The sequence below is a fragment of the Bos indicus x Bos taurus genome, chromosome 29 (genome assembly GCF_003369695.1).
Source record: "Bos indicus x Bos taurus breed Angus x Brahman F1 hybrid chromosome 29, Bos_hybrid_MaternalHap_v2.0, whole genome shotgun sequence".
NCBI classification, from domain to species: domain Eukaryota; kingdom Metazoa; phylum Chordata; class Mammalia; order Artiodactyla; family Bovidae; genus Bos; species Bos indicus x Bos taurus.
Window position 1 is genome coordinate 22,297,976 of NC_040104.1, and position 18,350 is coordinate 22,316,325.

At 49.6% G+C, this 18,350-nt stretch overlaps 1 protein-coding gene across 4 annotated transcripts in view; it reads right to left on the reverse strand.

Moving 5' to 3' along the window:
* The window catches only part of PKNOX2 (PBX/knotted 1 homeobox 2), a 298,614-nt gene that overhangs the window by 94,434 nt on the left and 185,830 nt on the right, over positions 1 to 18,350 (reverse strand). For all 4 annotated transcript variants that reach the window (XM_027532932.1, XM_027532934.1, XM_027532931.1 and 1 more), the window contains one exon: positions 9,948 to 10,052. The gene's annotated coding sequence lies outside the window, so the exon portion shown is untranslated. The remainder of the gene's footprint in view (positions 1 to 9,947; positions 10,053 to 18,350) is intronic.

Sequence of the window (18,350 nt, forward strand, 5' to 3'; positions counted from 1 at the left end):
CTGGAGCCTAGAGATGGGAGTCCGCCCTCTCTTTTTCATCTCCAGCCCTCTTCATCTCTATCCAAACAGCATGAGTGGGAGAGGTGGGGAGGAACGGAGACAGGAGAGAGCTTGAGGCCTTTCATTCAATTATTTTTCTTCTCTCTCAAATGTGCAGGCAGTCCTAGGGGTCTGGGGCAGAGGAGGGCCCTGCAGCTCTTCCATGGGAGCAGCCAGGGTGGATTGCCAGGGCAGCTGGGAGCCCCGGCCAGCTCCCCCGGGACCCCATCATGTGCTCCTGGTCTGCACACATATACAGAGAGAAACAAATCTAAAAATGAACCCAGGGACTGAAATCCCCCTCGACAAACCCGAATCCCAGGTTTATTATTATTTGTTGAGAGCTGACAGCAGCCACCGCTCAGGAACTGAGCTGAGAAAACAACACGGGCTGGGCCCCTGAGGCTTGCGACTCAGCAGAGACAGACAAACAGCTCAGACGCTGGGGACCCCAGATGGAAGGAGCGTTTCTGCTGTCCTACCTGCCTGCTTCCTCCTATCAGTCAACTGCCTTCTCAGAGGCAGTCACCCGGGAGGCCAGCCCTCCCTGGGAGCCAGGAAGAAGAATAGAAGTGAGGGGCTGGGATGGAGGTGCAGGGAGAGGTCTGGTTAGCGGAGTTCCCAGAACTAAGGGACCCAGGCACCTATCGGGCATGGCACCTGAGACGCTCTCAGATTCTCCTGGAAGCAGAGGATGCTAAGAGGGTCAGCCAGGCCACCTTTCTCTCTGAGAAGGACTGCACTACATTATCTGGCTGGATAATATCTGATTTCATTTTTAAAAACTTCCTCCAGAGGGGGAAAAAAAGGGGGTCAAGAATCAGGGCTATGAAAGCAAGTAGTCCTTTGGGCTCAGTTTATCATTGAAAAGCCACTCATCCCCGACACTTCCTGACTCAGCCCATAGCTGTCCTCACTCTGGGACCTCGGTGAGCCCGTGAGAAAAGACAGGGGGACCCCGTAGAGTCCACAGCAATGTGGTCAGCTTGTGGGAGGAAAGGGCACCAGCCGGGTGCCTTGGTCCTCACGGCTGTTTGGAACTAGAGCAGGTACACTGGCTCTGTGTTCCTGATCTGTCAGAAAGGCAGCCCTGGGGGGTAAGGGAAGGGAGGATGGCATCTTCCATGTGAAAGGGGGTGATGCCGGGCAGTCACCCCTGGGTTTCAGCATCCAAGCCCCAGCTATCAGACAAGCCCCATCTACCTCCCGAGAAATAGTGCCTCTGCGGTGCTTCTCTGCTGGCAAGGTCCTCTGTGTTACACGACCACACCTCTGCCTGCATCAAAACTTTGCTCAAAGCCTTCTCTTCCACGAAGCCTTTCTTCACTTTCTACTCCAGGACCATCCTCTCAGCTGGAGCCCTGCCGTCAGGCAGAGGGAGGGCATGCAGCAGGATTTAGCGCTACGTGTGTTTCTATGTCCTGGAAAGCCTGCTTCCCACTTGGGTCTCATCTCGCCCATTGACCTCTATGTTCCCAGCAGACAAGATCATGGCCTTGCCTTCCTTTTCCTTCTGGGGAAAAAGGTCTGTGCAATGTGATTTTACAAGGTCTACCTCCTTATGGAGGGCTTCCCAGATGGCTTAGTGGTAAAGAATACGCCTGCCAATGCAGGAGACACAGGTTCGATCCCTGGGTCAGGAAGATATCCCTTGGAGAAGAGAATGGCAACAACTCCAGAATTCCTGCCTGGGAAATCCCAAGGACAGAGAAGCCTGGTGGGCTACAGTTCATGGGGTTGAAAAAGAATTGGATACGACTGAGTGACTAAACAATAATAACAACCTCCTTACAGAGCCTGGACAGACATAAAACTTCCTTTGGTTTATTGTTGAAATGTCAAACAGACCAATAAATCTAAGGATATTAGATACTAGGACTTGAAGAAAGGATAAATCTTTAAGTCCCAGCAGTCATTTACACCTTAGTGAGAATAAGTTTGTTTCCCTGGAGCCAGTTTTGCCCTGGAGTGAGATGATAATCCAGAATTATTAACAACTTCAACTCACTGAGCCCTTGCCATGCACCAGGCATTATGCTAAGCCACTGTCACAGAGAACCCTATTTATTGTTCCCAGCAACCGTAAGGTACAGCTGTGATAGTTGTCCCCTTTCAAGGATGTGAACACTGAGGTTTGGAGTGGTGGAGAGAGTTCTCAAATGTGACACAAGGCCTGATTTCAGAGTCTGGACGTTTAACCTAGAAGTCTGGGGTGGAGGCGGGGAACACCAGCGGAGCCCTGGAAATGGAACAGGAGAAAGACAAAGCTGACTGTGCAGAAGCTACCATCTGGAGTCAGGACACCCAACACAGGTGGTTCCTAACTTCCACATGCCCTGAAGGTCAAAGGGTCACATTGTAGCAACACACCTAAATGTCACCCGTCTGCCAAATTTGAGCTTTTGCACCTCACTAACGGGCACATACTTTATGCCTGTGGATGGTGAGGCCTCTTAAACAGCAACTGTTCATCTCTGTCAGTCCTGTCTTCTCTGGACAGCAGGGTGTGTGCAAATTCATTTAAAATCTGTATTGCATTTGCTCTTATTATTGTATAAAAATGAGTGGAAGACAGGAAACAAAATGCTGCTAACACCCATGAGAAGTCGGGGCCTCACAAACACGATGCAACCAAGACAGAGATGCTTCCATGAGCGCTGAGAGAGGCAGGTCTGAGCCTCCGTCGGGGACTCACTGGACTGTGGGTTCAATTATGAAGGGAAAGAACAAGATTTGAGAACGACTATGAAATGACGGAATACATGGTTGAAGACGGCACGTAACAGGCGATCACGTGTCTCAGCCGTGGGCTCAGAACCCTGGGAACTGGTGCCAGGCGGGGGCAGGGGCTGCCTGCCCCCTGACCCCTCACCACGCAGGCAGCTCGGGGCCGGGATCCGACTCATGTCGGCGGGGATGCTGGCAATGTCTCCCTTCTGGGCTGCGGCCCGGGCGGGGTGGGGAGGGAGGGGGTCTGAAGTCTACTTGCTCCCTGTGAAGTCTCTCTGCTTGGCCTTCTTTCTCCGCCCCACCCATGGTTTTCCAAGGACCACCCACAGCTGCAAAGAAGTCCCTGTTCTGGAGGGAAATATGCCGTGACTCACAGGCTAAGAGGCACCTGGCTCTATCTGCGGAAAGCCTGTCTGATGAAACAGGACTGGCTTTTATTCAGGTTAGGGGCACCCCATGCTCAGGGAGCATCCCTTGACATAGCTCCCTGAGTCCTAACTTTACGCCCTTGCAAAAGCCCCTTCCCCGCAAACCTTCCTTTCAGAACTGCCTCCTTCTTCTCTCAGCCCAGAGAGGTTTCAGGCAGCTTCTGAAGGGGTGACCAGCAAAGACATCTTTGCTGGCCAGCAACGGGATTATTACCCATAGCCTCCAAAGCAGGAAGCAATTAAACAAAAGTGCAGGGGGCTAGAGCTCTGTTCTGCGTCCCCCTGGCCCCTGCCAAGCTCCATCCCTTCAACCTCCAGCTTTGAAAAGGGGTCAGTAGTTCTCGGGTTTCTAACAGGGAAAACTTGAGTCATATGCTGGCCCTTTCTACCGCACTCAACCAAGAAGTGTTCCATATTAGCAGCGGGTGTCTTTGAATGCTAGCCACTTGTCCGAAAATTATAACTTGCCTCAAATGCTGCCCTTTGCAGGGACGACTCATTTCCTATCATTGTGGTCTCGGTGGAAAGAAATCCTGCCTTCATTAGAGAAACTTTGTGGACTCGAAGTTCAAGTGCTTCTACTTGTGTCAGTTAAGACAGACCCCATGGAGGGCAAGTTCAGGGCGGGGAGGCGGGGACGTGGAGACAAATTCACACAGTGGACTCTGGACCTGGGGGACCAATTAGGATACTTCGATTAGAACAGAGAATGATCTTTTGGGATCTGAGCGCTTGTTGACCTGGGTGTTCCAGGGTCTGGCCCGTTCAGGGAGAAGGAGTGAAGCATGTCAACTCCCAGTGTAGAGATTCTATCCAGAGCAGAGTGGCCTGGGCAGGGCAGGAGAGAGGAGTGTGAGGTGTCTGCTCCCAGAGCCCATCTGTGGGGAAGGGAGGAGGAAAAAGTGGGAATTCTCAGCCACAATGCCTCCCCAAGGGCACAGATCGCCTCAGGCTGGGCAAGATCCCTGCTATCCACAAGCCTCTCTGATCTCCTTTTTAGGGCCTGGCTGTCTCAGGTTAGAGCATCTGCTCTGCAGCCCTGGGAAGAGAAGTCTGTTGTTTCTTTGTTCTGGGATTCATAAAAGTGTAAAAAAGGATCTCACCTAATGAGGCCCTTGCTGTGGTCAGGGATTATTTCACGAACAGGAGCAGTGTATGCATATGAGCTGAGATAGTCTGAGGAGTAGGGGGCAGGGTGGGCAGAGGGAGATGAAGAGAGGAGGCCCATGTAAGAATGATCAGGAAGGTCAAGGAGAGCGGTCCCAAACAGGATCAATGTTCAGGGGATGCTGATGAGATCTGAGGTTTCAGAGACGTGTCTGTCGCTGGGGGCTGGCCACTATGGCTGCCCTGGCTTGAGCTGACCGTTGTCCTCACTCCTTACTCTTAGCTTCTTCCTCAAGCCCAGAAGCAGCGTTGGACGCAAGGGTCCAAAGAAGTCTGTTCAGAGCAGTTTGCCGGAGGGCTGGCAGAGCCGTGGTGGGTCTGAGTGCTGCCTAGAGGAGAGGTACAGAGGAGAAAATCCCGTCCGAGGCCACAGCCAAGTTGAGCGGGGCTCCTACCCGGAAACCAACAGTCATTTACTGAGCACCTGCCATGTGCCAGGCTCTGTAAAAGGCCTTGGACGTCCCAGAAGGAGAAAACAGGGACGAGTGGAATAAATAAAGATACGAGATGAAGCAAGATAGATGACTTCAGATTTCAAGGGATCCCGAGGGCTGAGTAAGAGAAATAAAAAAGGAGCAAACCAAATCTCAAGCCTCAGCACACAGTGGTAGAAATTCAGAACTTTAAAAAGAAAAGAAATCTAAAAGTGGATTCTTACTGCCAGACTGGAAATAAGAGAGTGAAGCAGCACCTTCAGGACCTACGAGAAAATGCTGTGGAACGTGGGACTTGCTCTGAGTTCTGTCAGTCAGGTTCAAAGAGAAGATCAAGTCTGTTTTGGGTACATGAGGACTCAATTTACTCCCTTCCCATCAATATAAAAATAACTAGAGGTGATAATTCAAAAAACAAGGAGGCTGGAGGAAGAAGACAATGGAAAACAAAACAGAGCTGCAGCCCAACGGGAGGAAGGCAGCTGGAAGGACGGAGGGGTGGGCATCAACCCTGGGGCTCAGGAGACTCTAGGCAGTAGCCGGGTGTTGAGGACAGTGTTCCATTCCTTTTCCTGGGGTCAAATCCCAAGAGTAAGTCCTGTGGCTGAATAACATTTCCACCTTGTTATCAACCTATAGACAAGGCCTGGAAAATTCAATGGACTGTATAGTCTATGGGGTCGCAAAGAGACGACAAGACTGAGTAACTTTCACTTTCACTTTGGGGCTTCCCTGATAGCTCAGTTGATAAAGAATCTGCCTGCACTGCAGGAGACCCTGGTTCTATTCCTGGGTCGGGAAGATCCCCTGGAGAAGGGAATGGTTACCCACTCCAATATTCTTGGGCTTCCCTTGTGGCTCAGCTTGTAAAGAATCCGCCCACAATGCAGGAGACCTGGGTTCGCTCTCTGAGTTGGGAAGATCCCCTGGAGAAGAGAAAGGCTACCCACTCCAGTATTCTGGCCTGGAGAATTCCATGGACTGTATAGTCCATAGGGTCACAAAGAGTCGGACACGACTGAGCGACTTTCACTTCACTACCAACCTATAGTCAACATGCGGAGGTAACCACAGTTATTTAACAGAATAAAAATCTTCTAAATCTTATAAAGTTAGCACATAAACTATACTAAATAGTATAACACTGTGCACTCTGTAATATATATATTCCGTATTATATATAATACTATCAACTAAAAATAGATAGCAAATATAGTTTGATCAAACTAATATAAATTGGAAGGAGAAGAATGTGTGCTCGTTTCCCCAACTTCCACAGCAGATCGTTCATAAATAAACACATACATTAACAAGAGGGACTGAGGAAATTTCCTGGTGGTCCAGTGGGTAAGACTCCAAGTTTCCACTGTAGGAGGCATGTGTTCAATCCCTGGTCGGGGAAGTAAGATTCCCATGCTGCCCAGAGAGGCCAAACAAATAAATAAATAAATACAATATCTTAAAAAAGAGAGAGACTGACACATATTGTATGACATAATAAGCAACCACGTGCGTACATGCTCAGTTATGTGACTCTTTGTGACCTTATGACTGTAGCCCGCCAGGCTCCTCTGTCCATGGGATTCTCCAAGCAAGAATAACCGGAGTGGGTTGCCATTTCTTCCTCTAGGGGATCTTCCCGACCCAGGAATTGAACCTGTGTCTCCCGCATTACAGGTAGATTCTTTATGACGGAGCCACCTGGGAAGCCCAATAAGTGGCCACAAAATCAGCTAAATCAGAAACCGTTTCTTGGGGTTGACTGGATGGTGAACTAGTGGGCAGAGGTGGGGGAAAGAAGGGAGGCTTTTTAGAATACTATGCAGCAATCAAAAACAATAGACTGAATCGATTTATCTTGACCTGGAAAACTCTCCATTATATAGCCTAGTTTAAAGCAAGTTTTTAGAACAGCATTTGAAACTTAAATCTCACTGTGTTCAATTAAACACCCAAACCGATAAGACACAGTCTGTGTCCTCAAGCAACCCCACCTCTGCAGCCCCTCTCCATGCCTCTGCTCTACCCCACCGGCTTCTGCTTCTGGAACATCTCCCTCGCTCAGAATTCTGCAAGATGCAGATCTCTTTCTATGCTAGGGGAGAGCTGTTTTATGTATGTTTCAAGTCACAAATGCAAGTTCTTGACTACAAGTAGTAAGTTCAAAGATGGACCTGGATGAAGCCGCTCAGGAGATGAAAGCTTCACGCACAAGTAACTGGCCAGGGGGAAATCAAGTCGGGAAGGGAAATCTGAGAATTACAGATGCCGAGGCTAAAAGGCATCTCACAGAGCTCCCATCCGCGTTTCACATTCACAGATAAAGAACATACGTGGGGCGTGATGGAAGGTCACTGTATTGAATTAGTGCCCAGAAGAGGGGGAGTTGGGCTTGTTATCAACCAGAGGCAGGAAAGAAGCCAAGAGATGCTGAAGCTGGAGTAGCAGCCTGATGCCAGGGCCCTGCAGAGGAGCCCATAGGGAGACGGTGGGGGGTGTGGTGTGTGGGGCTGGGGTCCACTTCAGGAGCTGCTCATGGAGAAGGTGGCTTGACTTTGGGGAAGACCAGGGGAAATCAGACAGGAACACACTTCCTTAGTGTCCACAGAAGCTGGAAAGAAGCAGCTTCAATCTGGGCAGGAGGGGACACATTGGGGAAGGGCTGGGAGCATCCATCGTGTGCCAGATGTGCATGAGGTGCCCTACAGTAGTTCCGGCATTTCATCCTCACACAAGCCCTGCAAGGTAAGCGCGGTTGTCCCAGTCCATCAAGACAGTGATAGTTAGAAAACCTAAGTCATGTAACTTGCCCCAAATCCCGCAGCCAGCAAATGACAGAGCTGGAATCTGAAGCTGGGCTGCTTTGATCCAAAGTCCCTGCTCAAGGAATCAGAGGGCATCAATCAATGTGTGGTCACTCATTGCTAGGAGGAGTGTCTTTCCCAAACTGGGATAAACTAACCCTTCTCACCTCCTGAATCCTGTGTATGGACTCAGGCCCCCTGCCCAATCCATGAACACCCAGGCATAATGGCTGGCTCAACTGGCCCAGTAGGACCCTGAAAATTCCCACCTCGGAGGAGAACAGGAGTTGTGGTTCCCTTTCTCCCAGCCCCGAGCCCTGCAATGCTTCTGAGATGTCTGGAAGGAGGTGCACTGGGATGGAGCATGAACACAGAGTGGAGAAGAGAAGCTGGAAGCCTGGACCCTTGGTTTTTAGTGCTTAGCTCCATACCTGCCCTCCTCCAACCGCCAGGGCACCTCATTGCCCTTGATCCCACCCCCAGATGCTGTCGGCTCCCCCACGTCTTCCCAGGCGCCTCCGCCCCCATGGAGCCTCTGACTTCAGCAGGAGGCAGGCAGGCAGGCCCACAAGAGAATGTATGTCAGTTAGGGGTTGTCGTTGACACGTGGAGATCATTAACGAGGCTTATTTTTAAATTGTAATTGCAAAATGTAAATGCTCCCCAAACTGATGTGTAATTGCTACCCCCTCCACCCCAGCCCTTCCCCTCTGGTGCCAGCTTTGCAAGGAGAGAATTAGAAAATAAAAAGGGGGTGGATTATGTAAGCAAAATGATTTTAAAAAAAGAGAGCGAGAGAGCTAAGAATTTAAGTGAGACAGCTGGCGGCTCCCTGATTGCCACACTTCCAGCATTAGCTGCAAAAATTGTCCTTGCCGACTACACCCACCCAAGCAACGGTGTCAACTGTATTGAGTCCCAGAACACAGAACAGACTGGAGCTCCCTTGGCAAGATGGTTCAGTGGTCAGTGTGTGTGTGTGTGTGTGTGTGTGTGTGTGTGTGTGTGTGTGTGGTCCTCTTCAATATACATGACATTTCTAATTACCTGCCTCTCTCCTTCTTCTTCTCTTGAGGGAAACAAGGTTTTATGAGGAATCTGGCAATGATTACTGCCCCCCAAACAAAGACTGGATCCCAGGTGGGACTAGTAAAGAATCTGCCTGCCAATGCAGGAGACTCAAGAGACGGGGATTCAATCCCTGGGTCAGGAAGATCCTCTGAAGAAGGAAATGGCAACCCATTCCAGTATTCTTGCCTGAGAAATCCTATGGACAGAGGAGCCTGGCGGGCCACAGTCCATGGGGTTGCAAAGAGTTTGACATGACTGAGTACTGAGCACATATTGGGTCACAAAGACTGGGAAACTAGAAGATCATGGTGGCCCTAACACATCAGGGAAACTTACAAACACCCCAGCAGGGTCCTGTAGATTTGGGGTGGGGAGGGGGTGGAGCCCATCTCACCATAACAGATCCAGCCCTTATCATGGCATACTGGAAAGAAAAAAGACTTGTTTTGGATAACTGGATTTCTAAACCCCTGCCTACACTGCTACTTAGGTCTGTGAGATCATCAGGTTACTTAAGGCGATTTTAAGAACCCTATCTGATAAGAGGATTAAGGGAGATTCTCTGCTTTATACTCTCTAAGGAACTAGTTCTCATAGTTCATCACACACATCTTCGATGCAGTTTCCTCTGTGTTCATCAGAAACACTGGGGGCAGGGTGCAGATTCTCAGTCTAAACCTAGACTCACAATTTGGGATCTCTGGTGTGAGGTCCAGGAACTGAGTTTTTCACAAACACTCCTGGAGACAAGGCTTGCTCCAGAGGGCTGGACAAGTATTACCGTCATGGGTGTGAGCAACAGCCCATCCCTACACAGCAACAAGAGTTTCTTGTTCATGGAATATGCAGAGCGAAATAGAGGTAGGCAGGGACTAGGCATAGCTCTCACCCCATCCTCCAGGGGCCAAGGAGAAACAGAACGGGTTTGCGTGTTCTGAGGTCATGTGCAGTAAGTGTCAGCTAACGTTATGGGCTGCTTCTCAAGGTTGTCAGAAGAAAAGACAATCTGCCTGGAGGGTTTGCTAAGTACTAGTCACTCAGTTGTGTCTAATTCTTTGCTAGTCCATGGTCCGTAGCCCATCAGACTCCTCCATCCATGGGATTCTCCAAGCAAGAATACTGGAGTGGGCTGCCATTCCCTTCTCCAGGGGATCTTCCCAACCCAGGGATTAAACCTGGGTGTCCTGCATTGCAGTCGGATTCTTTACCATCTGAGTCTTCAGGGAAGCCTGGAGGGTTTAACCACGGGTTGAAGGATGGAGAACGTTTCTTACTGTTCGGTGATCCCGGCAGCCTCTAGGATGGCCCTCAGGGCACTCAGTCCTCTCCTCACTTCCAGCTGGGCCAGCAATCCTTCCTGTTGACCAGAACCAGCGCACCTGTGAGAAAGGGAAGAGCAGCACTCAGAAGGGAAGGCTAGAGGTGCAGGGATAAAGGGGGACCCCACTCTGTTCCCCCTCCTCCCAGGCTGGTGGTGAAGGATACACTCTGTGTGCTCTGCAGACCTCCTACTACACGATCATTCAAGCCCCTCTCCTCGTTGGGTGTTCAGACCCACCGAGCCGTGTTAGAGCCCAGCCCTTCTCTCGGCAGGAAATGGCCTGTGGTTGCCCATCTGGTCTCCTGGAACCAGACAGCCCCTCTGCCCCAAGTGTGGTCAGGTCACTGAGTGATTTGTGAAGCCTGGGGAAGCACAGCCGGTTTCTTGCTTTAAACTGTAGGGAACTCAGAGAAAGAGTGGCAGTTGCCACCTGCTCAGATGTGTGCAGGAGTTTCAGACACTTTCCCAGCAGACAGGCTTCATCTGGGGGTCTGAACACTGGTGGGTGGGAGGAGGGCACTGGTCGGCAGCAGGAAGGAAGAGTCTGGAGGGCAAAGGACCCAAAGCAGTGAAGAACAGCCTTGACCTAAAGGGGGCTTCAGCTGCATGACTTATTTATTTATTATTAGATTTGTTGGTGTTCAGTCACTCAGTAGTGTCCAGCTCTTTGCGACCCCATGGACGGCAGCATGCCAGACTTGCCTGTCCTTCACCATTTCCCAGAGTTTGCTCAAACTCATGTCCGTTGAGTCGGTGATGCCATCCAACCATCTCATCCTGTGCTTCCCCCTTCTCCTCCTGCCCTCAATCTTTCCCAGCATCAGAGTCTTTTCCATGTGACCCTATGGACTGTAGCCCACCAGGCTTCTCTGTCCATGGAATTCTCTAGGCAAGGATATGGGAGTGGGTTGCCATGCACTCCTCCAGGGGATCCTCCTGACCCAGGGTCTCCTGCATTGTAGAAGGACTCTTTACCATCTGAGCCACCAGGGAAGACCATAATTAGATTCAGTTCAGTTCAGTCGCTCAGTCATGTCCGACTCTTTGTGACCCCATGGACTGCAGCACGCCAGGCCTCCCTGTCTATCGCCTGTCCAACTCCTGGAGCTTGCTCAAACTCATGTCCATTAAGTCAGTGATGCCATCCAATCATCCCATCCTCTGTTGTCCCCTTCTCCCCCTGCCCTCAATCTTTCCCAGCATCAGGGTCTTTTCCAATGAGTCAGTTATTTGCATCAGGTGGCCAAAGTATTGAAGCTTCGGCTTCAGCATCTGTCCTTTCAATGAATATTCAGGACTGATTCCCTTTAGGATTGACTGGTTGGATCTCCTTGCAGTCCAAGGGGCTCTCAAGAGTCTTCTCCAACACCACAGTTCAAAAGCATCAATTATTCAGCACTCAGCTTTCTTTATGGTCCAAGTCTCACATCCGTATGTGACTACTAGAGAAACCATAGCTTTGACTAGATGGACCTTTGTCAGCAAAGTAATGTCTCTGCTTTTTAATGTGCTGTCTAGGTTGGTCATAGTTTTTCTTCCAAGGAGCAAGGGTCTTTTGATTTCATGGCTGCAGTCACCATCTGTGGTGATTTTGGAGCCCAAGAAAATAAAGTCTGTCACTGTTTCCCCATCTATTTCCCATGAAATGATGGGACCAGATGCCATGATCTTAGTTTTTTTGAATGCTGAGTTTTAAGCCAGCTTTTTCACTCTCCTTTTTAACTTTCATCAAGAGGCTCTTCAGTTCCTCTTCACTTTCTGCCATAAGGGTGGTATCATCTGCATATCTGAGGTTATTGATATTTCTCTCGGCAGTCTTGATTCCAGCTTGTGTTTCATCCAGCCTGGCATTTCGCATGATGTACTCTGCATATAAGTTAAATAAGCAGGGTGACAATATACAGCCTTGACATACTCCTTTCCCAATTTGGAACCAGTCTCTTGTTCTATGTCTGGTTCTAACTGTGGTTTTTTGACCTACATACATATTTCTCAGGAGGCAAGTAAAATGGTCTGGTATTCCCATCTCTTTAAGAATTTTCCAGTTTGTTGTGATTCACTCAGTCAAAGACTTTGGCATAGTCAATAAAGCAGAAGTAAATATCTGTCTGGAACTCTGTTGCTTTTTCTGTGATCCAATGGATGTTGGCAAACTGATCTCTGTTTCCTCTGCCTTTTCTAAATAATTAGATTAAAATGGATTTTGTTTCTCAACATTTGAAATGGACCAAAATGTTCAAAAATGAGTTTGGTGGTCAGCATTGGTATAAGGCTTGGCCTGACACTTCCCAAACACATCAATTTCTCCTTGTGGATCGAGTTTCTAATTTGACTCCAGTTGAGGCTGCGCTTGGGGCAAGGATGACAGGGGGTCGTGGGATGGGGGTGTTTAGGAGGGGGGCTGCTATACCTGAGCTTTGTTTTCAGGGCAGCCTCAGGGACCACCTCCAGCCAAGAGCCCCAACCCTGCAACCAGAGGTAAGTGTGTCTTTAACATTGATAATTCCTTCCTAGTTAACACCATCTTAGTCTCCCTGTAAAAACACATTTGCACCTTAGTAAAGAATGTAATTAACTAGTGACATGACAACAGGAGGAGCTAAACAGCGGCTGGGCTTGGAGCTGCCCTGGGAACTGGGAATTCAGACATTTGCCTGAACAAGACTTGCCTACTTACTTCCTGGGAGTTGTGCGTGCGTGTGTGTGTGTGTGTGTGTTTGGCCTACATGCACTGCTGGGAGGTGAGGATGGCAGAAGCACAGCATCCTGGATCCTGAAGGGTGCATGAATTCCCAGCTGCAGGCCCGAGGAAGCAGGGGAGCTGGGAGATGGGATGAGCTGAGAAGAACTCCAAGAACAGGCAGTGTGGTTAATGAATTTCCATGAGCACAATCTGGGTTGAAACAACCCCCTTCACCACCCTGGACTCAGATTTCTCCAGAAAAGAGATGGCGGATATGAGACATTCTAAGTGGCAGGAGGCTCAGGCCCCTTGGCTACTGCCCAGCGAGGATGCCATGAGCACCAAGGTACTTCTACTCCAGGCCACTTCTCCTCCACTGGTCTTGACTGTGACTTCTGTGAGTGACTCCCAGTCCTCTGCCCCCAACTTCAGAGAACAAAACTGGGGGACAAGCCCGCGTCTTCCCTCCTTAAGCCCCACCTCATGTCCTCCTCCTCTCACTTCCCCACTTCCCATCCCTTTCCAGTCCAGGCGGAAGATGGTCTCCAGCCTTTCTGTTAGGGAAAGAACACTGATTGAAACCACCCACCCTGGCCAGACACCATAGTAACCATTTGCATGAGTTGTTTTACGACAGGAGGTCCTGGTAAGGAACACAGAACTAATAAGCCTCCACCAACTGGAAGAGTTCAGGAAAGGTCAAAATGAGACACCACATGTCTGACCACCTCCCAGAATCCTCTCTGGCATTCATCCTCCCAGAATCCTCTCTGGCATTCATCTTGGCTGAACAAGGTATGTACCACCAGGAAGGATTCTTGACTTAGAATGATTGGCTAAAGACAACCCAGGAATTAACCCCACCACCATAAAACCCAAAACTGCAAGCCATGTGACAGAGCTGTTCTCCTGGTTGCCTTACCCTCCTGCTCTCTGCCCGGGTGCCCTTTCCCAATAACATCTCTTGCTTTGTCAGCACACGTGTCTCCTCAGACAATTCATTTCCAAGTGTTAGACAAGAGCCCAGTTTCGGGACCTGGAAGGGGTCCCCCTTCCTGCAGCATTTCCACTCTCAGGGACATTCCTAGAAAGGGCCCTCCTTCCTGGTCACGCGGGCCAAGTCCCTCCAACTTGTGAGCCACCTCCAGGCTTCCCAGGCAGCCAGTTGCATCCTGCGTCCATCCAGACCCACGCCCGGGATGGGTGCACAGCTGTGTTACCTCCCATTCCAGAATCCTTAGTGACTCCCTCTTCACAGGCACCTACAGGTGTTCAGTCTCACGGCAAACCACTCTGCCTTCTGGGCTCAGCTTCTACCCTTTACCTGCAGACTGCCTACCCTCCATCCATTCACAACACCTTCCATTCCCCAAGCTGCCCCACAACCTCCTGCTGTTCTCAGTGCCCCAGTTCTACATTTCTACCTGAAAAGACTCTCACGATTCTTGAGTGTTCAGCGTGGACATTCTGGCTTTTTCCTCTATAGCTAGCCGCCATTGTATCTCCCTCTGAGTTTCCCAGGAACACGCTGCTTGTCATCTTCTGAAAGCTCTCGCCACATTTCGTATTATGGTCTAGTTATTTTACATGTCTTTCATCTCTTTCCAAACTGGAGGCTCCTCATAGGCAGAGACCCTGTCTTACATCCACGTAATTGTTCAGTTTACAAAGTACTTTGGTATGTAATATCTTCTTTAACTCTTTAAACAATCTTTAGAGGGCAATATTTCAATATAATGGCTTCCCAGGTTGGGCAGTGGTAAAGAATCCACCTGCCAATGCAGGAACTCACACTGGATCCCTTGGTTGGGAAGATCCCCTGGAAAAAGAAATGTTAACCCACTCCAGTATTTCTTGCCTGGAAAATCCCATGGACAGATGAGCCTGGTGGGTTATAGTCCATGGGCTTGCAAAGAGTCAGACACAACTGAGAGACTGAGCATGCATTCATTTCAATATAGTAACAATTTTTATTACCTTTACAAATTAATATATGCTTATTGCACAAAATAGATAAGACAGAGAATTTTTTTTTTTTTTTTTGGTGGTGTGTTGCAGCTTGTGGGATCTAGTTTCCGAGCCAGGGATTGTACCTGGCCTCTGGCAGTGAAAGTACTAACTCCTAACCTCTGGACCTCCAGGGAAATCCCAGAAATTTTAAAGTGAGTTGTGATCCTACCATACAAAAATAATCACAGTTAATATGAAGGGTAAAACCCTTCTTTCTTCAAAACAGCATCATACTATACATATTGTTTGTTCTGGAAGCAGTTGTTTATATTTAGCAGCATATCATAAATACCTTTGCATATGATCTTAGTGACTATGTGGTGTTCCATTTACAGATGTACTATAATTATCCAACCAATTGTCTATTATTTCCAGATTTTGCTACTATAAACAAATAATTCCCATTCCTTTATTTTTTTTAATAGACTATTTTTTAAAGCCTCCACTGAATTTTACAATATTGTTCCTGTTTTATGTTTTGTTTTTTTTTGGCAAGGAAGTGTGTGGGATCTCAGCTTTGCGACCCAGGGATTGAACTCACAACCCCTATATTGGAAGGCAATGTCTTAACCACTGAACCGCCAGGGAAGTCCCATAAAGCCCATTCTTACAGCTGAGTTTTGCTCCAGACTTGATTATTGTCTTAGGAGAAGTTTATAGATGTGGAGTTGCCAGATCTAAACGCATATTCATTTGAAAGAATAATGACTTGCCGAAGGTCACACGTATTTACATCACATCTGCAATTTATGCGAAATACCTTTTTTCCTGTTGGGTAGTTGATCTCATCGTATCAAGGTGGATATCGAGGCTGAGGAAAGTCGAACATCAGACTTGCCTAAGAAGACAAGCCGGCACACAGCATGTCTTCTGGCTCCGGATATTTCGCTCTTCCAACCTCCCCACCTCTCTTTGTTCTTGAATTTCTTACCGGCACAGAGGGAAGCCTGCAGTGTAAATGCTACGGAAACGCTGGGCTTCCTGAAGGACGAGGCAAGGTGATGTGTCCTAAGTAGCGGGGTAGGCCACTCCTGGGGGCTCAGCTCGTGTCAGCCTCCTCTGCCTCGTGTCCCAGGGATCTGAGACCTATTTTGGCAGAGGACAGCTCTGGTCTTAGGTAGACTTTTAACTATTGCTTCCTCCCTTCTTCTGGGCAGATGCAAACTGCTTCAATGTAGACTCCATGCATTGAGAATCTACCATGTATTAGGGCCTGAGCGTGCAAAGATGAAGCACACACACACACCGAAGCTCACCACATCTCAGAGGGCATAACTTGTCGCGCGTGGATGCTGCTGCTGCTGGCTGTTGGTCCCACTGCCCCTCCTCTGCCAAAGCCCTCATTGCCAGGGGCAGAGGACAAGGCCCGAGTCAGGGTTGCAGAAGGAGGCTGACCTGCCTGCCCAGTGTGTCCGGCAGCCCCTCCTTCTAATTGCAACCCTTTCTGGCCCTGAGGGGCCAGAGCTCCCTCTCTGCATCTCGCTGCAGCGCTTTGCTTCTCTGTCTTTCTGCTCCAGCTGTACCTCTGTCCCTGCCCTCACCCCTCACACAGCACAGAGGGAATCACACCAGTTTAGGGAAAAGACGCCAACCCAGCCCCACTGGGGGACTAATAAATACATAGCCAAGAGGGGAAGGACGGTCCCTGGTGATGCCCATGTGTCCTATGCAGGGCACCGCTTCAGGGCTACAATACACACAGATTTCCCCTTTCCCAGAACTGACGACTGCCTGGTTCCCCCCAGCCTGGAGAAAGCTTCAAGGCAGAAAGAGAGCCTGTCATCTTTTTCTGTCACTGCCATCTCTTCCTCTGAGCATAACAGGGCAACTCATAGGGCAGAAGGGCCCGAGGAAAGTGAAAGACAGTCTGGGCCAGAGGGCAAGGCCATCCTCCCCCATGCTCACGCCCACCTTGCCCGAGGAGGGTCCCGCGTGTGCCTTTTTAGATCTTTCCAGAGAAAACTCGTTCCCTCTGTTTTGTCACCATACAAAGTCCTTCTCCTCTAGAGGCTCGCAGGCAGTCTGTAATACCACTGCCCTGACCCTGGAGCTGGGCTGGGGTCCAATTAACAGGCAGCTGGATAGGCACGGAGGGGAACAGAGACAGAGAGACAGATGGGGAGACATGGGCCCCTGTGACCCAATGGCCCAGATGCTTAAGGGACAGGAGGAGCCAGGACCTTCAGCTTGAAGAAAAGGTCCCTCTGTCCCCACAAGATCCCCAAGGAAAGCAGTGGCCCTGCCCCTGATTTTTAGCTCTGGGCCCTGAGGCATTTAACCAGGGCGCCCTCTGACCTCTGATGGATGGCAGGCTTCCCTGGAGAACACCTTTGCCTGTTCAGCGGGTCTGATTTACACTTCTCAGATGAACAGGGCAGTGCTGAGGACTGAGCCTCTGGAATTCTGGCCAGACACCCAAACCAAAGGCCTGCCCCCGTCCACTTTAGGGAGCTGCCCCACCCTGGTATCTGCCCCACGAGCAGAAACACTGGAGTCTTTGTCCTCACTGGCCCAAGAGCCTGGAGAGAATCCATTCTGTCCGGAGACCCTCCAGGGCCTGTGTTTGCATAGTGCAGCCCTGTGATTTGCCTACTAGGACCCTCGGGCATTTCCCCAAAGATCCAGGTTCCTCTCACCTCCTGCTGGGGTGGCTGATTCCAGCTCTGCCAGGAGCTTGCTCTGCAATGTGGCACAAAACCCTCCACCTCTGAATTCCGGTCCATCCCCATCATCGGCACTCTTCATCACTGCTGTCTGCGTATAAGAGGTGGGACCTGACGCCGTGCCCCGTTCTCACACGACCCCATTCTCTGACTGCTCTTGAGCAGCTATCGAATTCAAACATCCCAGCAAAAGACTCAGAGTTCACCAGGGCTGTGAGGACCATCTCAAAGAGACCGGATTCCAATCCTCTAGGAAGAGAGGGCCTCCTTGGGCTAAAATAGTTTACAGGCTTGTTTATACTGCTTCTCCCCGACTCAGAAGTCTGCAATGACTTGCCGAGGTCTATGAAGACAAAATTCAAATTTCATAGCCTCTTTTCTTGTCTTTCATCATCAACCCCAACCTATTTATCTTACTTAATCCCTTGGTTTTTCAAGCCTAAGCCTTTGCTCCAGCCATACCAGCCTGCCCTATCTCACAACTGAGCACAGGCCATGTCTAGGCCCTCTTCCCCTCTTTCTCAGCCCACTAGGGCTGCCTGGAGGGCCTGGTGGCCCTCCTTCCTCTGCGATACCCAGGTCCTAGCCAACCCTCAAGTCTTACTTTTCTCTGAATTTCTGCAGCTGAGTGAAGTCAAATTCTTGCTCCTCCATCCTATGACTGGCCCTGAATCTTACTTTATTTTGGCCCTTATTTTGTGAACTGCTTTCCATGTTTGTCTGAATCTCAATGGCATGCATCATAGATGGTTGAGCACAAGACTGGTGTCTTTGGGACTTGCCTGGTGGTCCAGTGGTTATGACTGAGCTCCAGGGTGCCCAGGTTCAGTCCCTGGACAGGGAACTAGATCTCACATGCTGCAACAAAGATTGAAGATCCTGAGTGCCACAACTAAGACCCGTGCAGTTAAAGAAATAAATATTTAAAAAAAAAGAGAGAGAGAGGCTCAAGTCTTCCATTTCGCTTATGTCTGCCATGTGTAACTAGGCTAGTGGTGTG